The following is an 11,113-nucleotide window of genomic DNA, read 5'->3' as shown; positions in this document are numbered from 1 at the left end:
ACCTCTCACTTTGCCTGCTGTGTTCCAGGGAGCCAACAAACATGGCAGCAAGAGAGTGCCCAAGAATATTCCATATGTGGAAAACGGAGAGAGAGGAAACCAGAGCTATTTGTAGCTATAGAGGTGTATGAATATGTAGAGACGGTAAGAAAACTGATGCCCTGAAACGGAAGATCTAGCAAGAATGCAAAAGCCTGTTGCAATCCTTGGAGTTTCCAAAGGATCACGATTCAGGGTCCTGGAGCTGGACAGCTAGTCTCATTCCATTAGTAAAATGGCAGAAGGTTCACGCTACCACAAGAAAAGAGTTACCAACAAGCGCAGCTGGGCCCAGTAGTTCAGGACAGGCTTCCCCTGAGCTCAGCAGGGTCCCAGCGAGTCCACATCTGCCTTGCCTGTCTCTTCTAATCCGTGCGTGCCACCCCCTCCCCTTACGCCGCAGTGTTATGCTCTTTACGTTGCAGACACGGCTTGGGCACTGCTGTACTGACCTGTGACCCCAAGCCCTGTTTTCTGTGAGATTGTTCATATGTCAAAATCTGGGCCTGCTGTGTTTTTAGTTCAGTGGTAGGAACCCGTATGGAATGCTTTAATGACCATCGTAAAGAGCACTGTAAGATAGTCAGTAATTAGATTGCTCCAACATTCTCCTCATCTACTTGGCTTCCCATGTGCCATGCTATCATTTAATAAGTTGTAAATAATCAGGAAGCTGACCAGCGATTATACTGAAAAGGAACATGCCAATGTCCTCTCCTCACCCCCACACAAGGCCATTAGTTAATGAGGAAGAATTACCCAAATTAGGATGTATGGGTCAAAGAAACTGGTACAGCTCAAGCCTTTTTTAATTCCTGCAGGTGGGGCGGGTTATCATTTTACAGGGAAAGAATTATCATTGGTGTTAATCCAATGGAATCTAGCTAGGAAGGAAGGGAGGACGAGGAGTTTAATGTCTCTCATTGGCTGGACTTCAGGAATCGCTGAAACTGGGTGTAGGCTGGTTGCCACCGTGATGTTGTCGTGCTTTTCTTGATTAAAAGTACTCAGTTCCCTCCTGAGAAATAAACAGGATAGCAGTATCGGTACCACCCTTATGAATAAAACTTAATCAGCATTGAACATAAACTGTGTCAAGAGCTTTGACTGACTTACAGGTGGGGAGTTATGGCTTTTTGGCTTCTTTTTTGGTATGTAAACAATGTCTAGATCAACTTGTGATCCTTTTAACATTTCTTCACCACAAGACCTACTAATCTGCACAAAGGTACCATAAAACAGGTCAATTTGCTGCTGTCTTCCCCTTACAGGATGGTATGTTCGTGCTCCTGCCCTTGTCCAGGGATAGCTTCTCTTCCTACTATACCAGGCTGAACATTGAATTCTCCTTGGGGCCAAAAGCCACATGACATGGACCATATGCCTCGGGAGAGTGGGAGGCCATGGTTTCTTCCCAGGCAGGAATGGTTCCTCAGGCCTTGTGCTGCTCCCTGACGAAGAGGGCTGGGCGTATAGTTTCGTCCTGTGGGACGCAGCAGCCACCGTTGTCTTCATTAGCTTCAAATACAGGGACTTTGGTGAATAATGCCCTGTGGCAGCCCAGTCCCGCTGCCGGACATGTGGGGCGCAGACTGGCAGCTGGACCACACAAGAGTTCACGGCGCTACCTCTTCCCCACACTCTTTTTTGTAAACCAGTGTGGTTTGCACTGCTGTTCCCAGGCATTCCTATTGTATTACCGTACATCAGCATCCAAGAGGAACAGGGTTCCTAAATTTAGGGCTGTCCATTTGGCAACATTATAAATCTTAAGATTAATGGGAAGGTGGCTGATAAAGGTACCTAATGAAGCCATAAATGGTGTGTTACAGGAGAACATTTTGTTCCTGCTCATGCTTTTGAGGAGAATACTATGTCTTCAAAGTAGGGAGGACTCCAGATTTTTTTGTTGTTTTGGGGTTTTTTTCTGGCTTCCAGGCATTGTTCGTGACTCACCCGATTCTCTCTCGGCTTCGCTTCCGGCCCGCACATGTGGAAGGACTTGTCTCCAAATCTGTTTACTTACCGTAAATGCTCCATGTTCTGAGGGGAGAAGTAACTCTGAATCTCTGGTATGCAGCTTCATACCGCCCCAGAGCTGGGTGACAAGCTAGGGAAAGGCTGAACGGGAAGCTGCTGCATCTCGCCTGTTCGGAGGTAAAATGTTTCGCACCGAGTGCTGCCGAGCTCCCTTAAGTGAGCTGAGCGCTGCGGGAAGAATAGGACTTTGGTTGGGAGATTCGCTATTAGTCAGCATGTTTGCTGAGTAAATAAAGTCACTGCTTTTTCCTTTGAATTTCTGTGCGAGTTGGCGAGTGGCGAGACTTCATCACTCTGTGCCCTTCCACTTGGAAAAGGAGAAACCCTGCCTATAAACCGCTCATGCAGTCACATATACAGGGCACACTGCCTCCTTTGAACACCTAACTTCTTCCCTTTCTGTGCAGTCATCAGACCTGTCTGCTTTTAATAAAGGCTTGTGGGACTCTGGCAAACATGACTCCATCTGTCTGTTCCACTTCAAGGCTGTCCGTGTTCATTTGAGGCTGCGTTTCTTGCAGGCGATGTCTCTCTCTCTGTTAGCTGTCCTTACGAGGTTTCTTCAAATTAGGTCCAGTCAGCAACACCAAAGCGAACAGAAGCAGTCACCGTTCAGTTACCTGCGTAAACAAGTTTGTTCCTGGTAATGAGAAACAATACAAATGAAAAGTGAGCATTACTGCTCACATAGCTCCGCATCAAATTCAGTGTTATATCCTGATTCAGGAAAGCAGCTTTATCAAGGAAAGGACTTAAACATGTGTTTGCAGTTAATTAAAAGGCCGCCTTTGAGCAGGGGCGAGTTAAGCATGTGCTTACATGCTTTTGCTTGTGACTTGTGAAGAAGGGCTATAGCTGTAATTGGCATAAAGATAGGAAATGAAAAGCGCTCTTGCTCTATAAAGAGATTTCTTCTTCTACCTGGTTACTGTGCCTGTGAAATCTGGGCTTTTTGGAAATCAGTGGCAGAGCTCCAGAGAAGATGTGGGGTTTGGTCTATCATCCGTTATATTTCTTCTGAAACTTGCAAAGCAGATTAAAGAACCCACTTCTTTCCCTTGCAAAATCTTTTCTCCCTAATAAAGAAACAATGGCTTTAAAAGTTTGCCTTTTTCATGTCCAGTTTTGATCTTTCATTTCTAGGTTAGGTATTTTGTTTTCTTGCTATCAGTCCGTTCGTTTGGCAGCCTGCAGCCTCTTCATAACTTCTGGCACAATTAACCGCACAGCCAATCTATAAGTGTTTTTAATAAACATGCTTTTTGGGGTTTTTTTGGTAGACTGAAGAGCATTTCCTGGCTGTTTTGGTTACCACTTTGTCTGCTTCTGGTACAACCTGTATTTTCTTGAAGTTCACAAGTAGGCAGGCAAAATTGTTGCTCTAATCAGCTGTTAAGTTAATACTACTAAGGTGTTAGAGCTAATACCTTATGCAGCCAATGCTCGAGTGGATCCTACTGGAAAAATCACCGTTATATTAATCATTAAAGGAAAAAAAGGTCAGAAAAAATGTGGTGTTATTCACTTTTGCACACAGTGCAGCGCTCTGCTGGAAAAATAGTGATTCAGCAGGGATGGGAAAATTCTGTAAATATGGAATTTGTGGAATGAAAGATTGTCTTTGCAGCTGATTGGTTGCTAACATGAGATTGCTGTCTCTAATTTGAGCCAATTCTCTTGAACCTGTGGAACGAATATCAGTGAATCAATGCGTATTTGCCAGGGACAAACACTGAGAGAGATGTCTGCTTATCACTGCGGTGCCTGCTCCACCTACCTACAATATCAGGCCCTGTCAGAGAACATACAGCATTTTCTGGCATCGAAGTTGGTTATTTGGGGGCAGGGATTTCCACTGTCGCTGTAGGATGCTGGATTTCGTTGGTGTAGGATTTGTAAGGGTCTCTTGCTGGAAGAAGGTCACTCAGGTCCTTCGAGATAAGTCCCTAGAAGTCCCTACAAGAGCAGCTAATACTGTAGGGAAATCATAAGCGTACGTGTTCTGGCATTTGAAAAGCCAGTTCAAAACGAGTTTCAACAAGTGCAGCTTTGAATCGTGTGAGGCTGCAGATCACCTCTGTGCAACGCTGTCGCAAATGCCCTATAATGGCACGTGTTGCCCTGAGAAATGGGGCCACGCTAGCACACCTCCGTGTCTCCTGGGAGCTCAGTGACATCAAGGGCACACTGTGCAAAGATCTGATTTCAGTCCCAGGGCCTAACTTGGCGATGTAAGAACTTAGTACGAGAACAGTGTTGGCTCAGAAGAGGAAGATCCCCAGGCAAATTGGAATGGAAGCCGTCACGCTGGCTGTGAACTTACAGGGTGGTTGGTGGAACAGCCATGAGCACAGGATATGGCACATCCTAGCCTTTCTGCGCTGCGGCCTGGCAAACAACCTGGTGGCACCGGGCTAGCAGGGCACGCTCGGGCACGGGAGCCCCTGTGCAACGTGCGTTCATGGGCTCCCATTTTGCCCCAGCACCGGCAGGTCTGATCTGGTGGGCAACCTTGGGCTCGTCCTCAGCAGGCAACCCTGGTGCACCTGGTATTTCCAGCCAGCTCGTCTACCCACCCATCTCTGCTGCTCTTGCTGCCACAACACACACCAGGCAAGAGCTGCATCCCTCTGCCTTGATGGCACAAAGTCTTTTTCATGGTCTAACATGCTCATCATTTTACCATATATGTATATGTGCGATACTAATTGTATCAGCTTGAGATGGGTGAATTTTCCTTTATTACACAAATGGATATATCTGTGTAAAAATGGTGTAAACCCACCATTTATGTTGCTGCCTGAAGTATTTTCATTAGATCCCATCTAGGTCTGTAGGTGCTGTTGATAGCTGTTCATCAGCCTTTAGCCAAGCTCACGACAAAGACTGCCCTTTCTAAGGTGCAGGTATTTAGAAAGATGCCATTCTAGCAAATGGTGCCATATGTTCAATGCCATCTACTAAAAGCAAGTTTGTAACCACCATAAACATTTTCTGCAGGTAACCATTTTGGGACCTGTTTGAAAAGAATCTTTGCCCAGAATAGAAGTAACATTTTTTTCAGTCCTGACCATTTAACATTGTCTCTCCACAGAGCTGATGCTGTGATTTGGAACATGCTGCGATGGCCACTCCGAGACCTGCTGGAGACTGCTTCTTTCCCCAGGCACCAAACGTGGCCCTCACAGGAGGAGGGAGACATGAAGGTCTGTGCTATGTCTCATCACTGCTTTTCTTTTCAAGGATCAATTGTATTTGATGTTTGTCAAATTGTATCCCAAGACAGTAAGCATAAACGTGTTGACCTTATGTTCTGTAACTAAATCTATTAATTTTCATAACTGCCTTCAATGGAGGCCATTTTGTGGTCAACTTAAGCCAGTACAACTAGAAGCTGATGCCAAAAAGGGCAGTCACATTTCCTGTTCAGAAATTACATTCCTGCCCAAACCAGGCCTCACATGTAGCAGTTAGGTCATGTGATGCCATGAGGGCCATCAGCTCTGCCTGCCAGTGCAACCAAAACCAAAATCTTTTCCTTCAGCGTTAGTTTTCAGCCAGTTCAGCAAGTTAATCCTATTTACCTAGGGCTGCAGGACTCCTAGAGCTGTCACATGGACCATGTGATTAGGGCAGGGAAAAGTGTGTGACCGTATACTGGCAACAGCCCATAGTTGCGGATACTGATCGTGAAACCACAGTCTCAACTGGACAATAAGGGAGGGATTCATGCCTGGGAATCTGTAGCTGACACACAAACATCTTCAGATCACGAGTCTCTCTTTAAAGTCAGTGGAGATCTAATCAGCTTTGTCAGTGGAGCCTGCAATGTGATTTATCTCCTCCTATGATAGTATGTACTTGATTAGATGAATCGCAACCTTAGAATGCCCATTTCTGTTGTTGACTTTAAAGAAAGCCTGGTGTGAATAGCTCAGAGATCAGGTCAACAGCTAACGAGGTGACTCCTGCCTCCAAGTGTTGGTTCTGCCCATTATAAGGCAAAGGTTTTTCTTATTTGTACATTAAAGCATGAGTTAAGTGAGTTCTTCAATGCCACAAACTGAATAATGTCAGAAGGAAGAGTACAATCCAGTGGCCTGTCCTGCTAATACTTGCTTATACCAATATACTAGAAATGTGATGTTCAAAGCTGTATCTCCAAGCTAAAATTCCCAGCCATAGAGGAGGTGCTTTGAAATAATTAGTCCTGGGAAGCCAACAGTTCCCTCAGAAGCAAACAGGAGTGGTGGTTGCTCTTGGAAAGCAGGTCATTTATGTAGGCGATTAAGCATGGAGCAGCCTCACTTCAGGCATGAGTTTTCAAAAAACCTTCATCTAAATCTCTCACAAGCTCATTCTATACAGTTCATCCTGAATGGCTATTTCCATAGCGAAATAGCGACTGTGAACATTGCTTCTTAAAAGCTTTATTTGTGTTGACCTGCTTTATATCTAGCCAGATGTTTTTGTCTTAATGCTTGGGAAAAGAGAAGTTCACATAATCATGGGCGGATTAAATGATGTGCCACAGCAGCTGCAGAGCCAGTGGAGGGAACTCATTTCTACCACTGCTAAGATGACAAAGCAAATCTTAAATACAGCAGTTACTGTGGCTGTCCCAGGAAGGACTCATCCATCAAGTTTCCAAGTAATCTGTTTGTGAAATATGTGCTCCATCTCCCTTATTGACTAACAATGTATATTATCTGGTTAGTTAACAGTAGGGATAAAGGTCTTTTTCTTGCCATATGTCAAGCTCTTGTGCAAAAACCTGCAGTTAAACTGTATATAACCTTAGGACAGTGAACAGTGCCAACTAAAGTTCTAGGAATATACTTATTCAGCTTTTTATTATCCACCTATAATAAACATACTTTGCGCCTTTGCGAATTAGATAAACCAGAGCCTGTCTCTTCTTGGATATTTCCCTATAGGAAGATACTCTCCTTGTAAAAAAGGGAATATGTAAATAAGCAAAATATATGCTTATTTGATGAGCATCATCACAGCACACCAGAGTTGTTAATGCACTGGTATTTGCATTTCATATCACTGTAGTGATATAAAATCACTATAGGCACTAACTGTTGAAAATCAATGAATTGGTAGATCTTTTTCACACTGGTCTTCAGAGCTTCTATGCTTGTTAATAATGATAGCCAACACCTTTACGTCTAATCCTAAACAGGAAAAAAACGTTTCCCACATGATATTTCAGATTCCTGGAGACTTGATCGCAGCCTTTATAAGCACACAGAGAGGCAGTTGAGAGCATTCATGTGTTCATGTTTCCCTAAGGAGTCGTAACAGGCTGGGCTGACATCGTCAGGGAGGCAACCGTACAGTGGATTGCCCTCCAGGACACTTTGTGTGGGTGAACCTGGAATCGGCCCCTCCTGAAATGTTCGATACGGTGGCATGCAGGCGAGGCGTAGGCTGGGAAGTGTTACGGGAAGGAGAGGAGGAGCTGCGTGATCTCTGGCATTATAATTCACCATGGTCACATGCGATGGCTTCCTGGCGTTGACTCTGGCCTGACCTAGCAGCCGGGGCATCTGGGCAGTCTGGCAGTGCCACCAGGGCATGTAGCAGGGCTGAGTCTTCTCTTTGTGGAGGTGACTCATCCTAGCCCCACATACCAGTGTCCTCCTGACCTCCTGAGTCTCTCCCTCACCTGCTGTAACTGTGTCACACAGCCTGTTTGTGCTGCTTGGGATGATAACACTGGTCCTGCACACGGACATCCCTCTCTGGCAGCCAAAACCCAACAGCCTGCATGTCACTTAATCCAGCCGTGGGTAAAAAAGTGAGTGTTGATCCCTTACCACATTCAGCCTCCTCAGGGTTGCCCAAAAGGCAGGGCTGCAGCCAGTGAAAGGAGCTGCAACTGGTTACAGAGCGTGGAGCTCGGTGCCATATCTTCTGACTGATGTGCCTCAGCCTAACCCCGAACTTGGAGGTGGCTCAGTTTCATGTTTCCATAGTATCCGCTCCACCCAGCGAGGGAACCCTGCATGGATCCATCCCTCTGGGCTGCCGGGATGGCACGTGTGCTCAGGGACCCTCTTGCCCGCAGCAAGCTGTCAGGAGCAGCAGCACTGCAACCGGCTCCTTGTACTCACTCCCGTACAGCTGTTTATCGGGGAGAGATGGAGCCTTTCAGGGGAATGTTCGCCTCCAGTTTTTCCTTTCAAGACTGCCTGTGAAGCCTTTGAGTGTGCCTAAATGCCATTATCTGCAAAGTCTGCACACAGCCTGCTGAAGCCATCGAGGTGGCAAAGCAGCTAATAATTGAACCTGCTTTTTTTGGGTTTTACTGCTGGAGAAGTGCTTCTGTGGCAAAGCACTAAGGAGAATACAATACTCCTTTTACATCAAAGGAATACCCAGATACCCAAGGTAAATACTGGCCTGCATTTAGTCTGCTGATTCCTGTGCTGCTATCTACCTCCCCTGGCAGTTTCAGTGAGATCAGCGAGTTCTTCAGCCCTCTCAACAATTCTCAGGGTCGTTGCCCTTAAAATGAAAAGGGGAAGTAGTTGTATTTGCAAGATGGTCTCAGTTTGGGAAATTTCAAATGGCCACAGCTGTAGCATAAAGCATGCACAGGCATCTGTTTGCATACAGTCTTGGCAATTGCAGACGTGGTCCTCTTCTCTCTGATGGAGGGACTGCTGGAGGCATCCTCAGTTTAGTGTACACACGTGCACGCACACACACACAGAGAGCAGATGCAGTTCGTTCAGGAGGACGGTTAAGAGCAGGGATGCCTGCTTCCCTAAGTCCCGGGAAGACACTGTTGGCTGTCTGATGCTGGGGACTAGCACAGTGGTCAAACAAACAATGTAATATTCTGGGCTTTGTTTGTTCCAGTAAAAAAAACCCATGTGACTGAAAACTACAAAGGAAATGGATCAGACAGGTAAGAAGGAGCAAAGACAGCAAGAGGGAAAAAAATCAAAAGCAAATCATAGGCAGTTATTTCTACTAAATTCAAACTTCTTGCTTCCTTCTGCCAGCCTCACTCAATTGTTAGGCAATGGGGGCAGTTTCTACAGGTTTCTCTTTAGCTAAAATAACTTATTATAAGACATATTATTTGTAATAGATATAATGGTATCACTTTATAAAAACATTCTTCTTCAGGAAGTAATAAAATACTTGCTTAGTTTAAAGTCTGTCCTCAAGTGTTTTTGCTGGATGGGTGCTATACTCATGTGGCTTTATTCCACTGAATCATCCCTGGGGAGAGCAGAAATGAGGGATGGTGGGGAAAGAGATTTGGAAACAAATAAACACTCTAAATCAACGTGGCAGGACTTTACACACAACCCAGGCCACAATAGCATCGATGGCTCCCGCATCGGTGGCTCCTCCTGCATTTACAGTCGAAGGGCAAAGCCTAATAAACTTACCCTAGCTCTGTGTACTTCAGCCACTTTCCTTGGTTCTTTGCAAACCTCTCGGTTCATCAGTGTCTGACGGATGGTAGATGTCTCCCAGAGCAGCTGAGCACCCACACCATCATCCTTCTGATGTCACCCAGGCCTGCAAATTAAAAGACTCATCAGCGGGAGAGTGGGAGAAATGCATTTATCTGTAGCTTTTAGTAGGGTAGTTCTTAGTCGGATAGTTGTTAGTAGGGCACATTTTGCCAAGAAGGACAGGTTTCTTTGGGAATCCCCTGTCCTTCAGAGGTGCTCTAAGGGTGATGAAAGAAAAAGTTACAGATAATCGCAAGAAGATATTCTCAAGTTATTGCTCAAAGGTTGGTCATTAGGAATTGTTGATATGACTTTAAACCCTGACTCAGAGGTTCTCACATCAAAGTCTCCTGCTTAAATTGCCTAGTGTGTTTTTGAAATCTAGCCAGCAGTGATGGAAGGGTTTCAGGTCCTGGGGAAGCCGTCTCATTCCTCAGTATCTTAGCCCTGCAGCCTGGCTGTCCCCTGACTGCCAGTGTCTGCTGGCAAGTGCAGCCACGATCACTCGTGTCCAGATATTGGGAATGTTTCAGAAGTAGATAAATAAAAAATCAATGAGGATCAACATGAGAGAAAATCCAGGAGCAATATGCTGCAAAGAGATGACCCTAGAACAACAGCTGAAGACATCAGTGGCCTTTTTATTATTATATTTGGCCCAAATTTTGCAAAAAAGTTTCCCCATAACTTACAGAGGAAGAAGTGAGTGTGAAATGGGTCCCAAATGAGAATTCTTATTCCTAACACGTACCTTGCAAAGGCAATTACATGGAAATCCTTTGCTTCCAACAATGCTGAATTAGGGTTAACATTTCTACCATCCCAGACAAGTGACGACGAAACCCCAAGCAGCTGTAAATAAACTGCTGTTGTTTAAACAGCCACTCTCACTCCTGTGGCAAAGGACGATAAGCTCAGACAAAATAAAAAAAGGGGAAAATATATCAAATAATTATCATTTGATACCTCCTCAGTAATCTATATAAAATTACCTAAAATTATCCTTCCTCTTTTTTTGAAGAAGTAGCCACTTCCTAAGACAAATAAGCAAGAGTGACACAGCTCTGAGCAACCTGGATGAGAAAGCAGGGCACCGAGTGCGTTTGGAGACAGGCTCACCCCGGTAATTCAGAGCAAACTTCCCCGCCTGTGAAGGGAGGAAGTCAGGCTACTGGGCTGCCAATCAGAAGGCCGGTATTAATTTAAGTAATGAAATTAGAAGGGTAGATGTTGCCACAGAGAGATTTCCAGTTTACCGAGTGGCCTGCACTGGGGTGTTGTGGAGGTCACAATAGCTGTGCAAAGACAATATATCGGCGTGGGTTTGTTTCTACTAGCTACGTGCTTAAAACAAACCCAAAACCTCATTGCCAGGTAATGCAAGTCCCTTTGCAAATGCAGATTTCCTTAGAATAACTCCCAGGTTGGGAAATGTCTAGTATTCTTCTCATGCATTTTTTATTATTTATTATTTACCAAGGGCAGGAAAGGACCTCGCTGGTAGCCAGGGGTCTTAAATGTGTTGCATGCAGTTAGGGACATGCGGT

This window comes from Chroicocephalus ridibundus, chromosome 3, assembly GCF_963924245.1.
Source record: "Chroicocephalus ridibundus chromosome 3, bChrRid1.1, whole genome shotgun sequence".
Classification (NCBI taxonomy): Eukaryota; Metazoa; Chordata; class Aves; order Charadriiformes; family Laridae; genus Chroicocephalus; species Chroicocephalus ridibundus.
Note: the sequence above shows the minus strand (reverse complement) of the source record.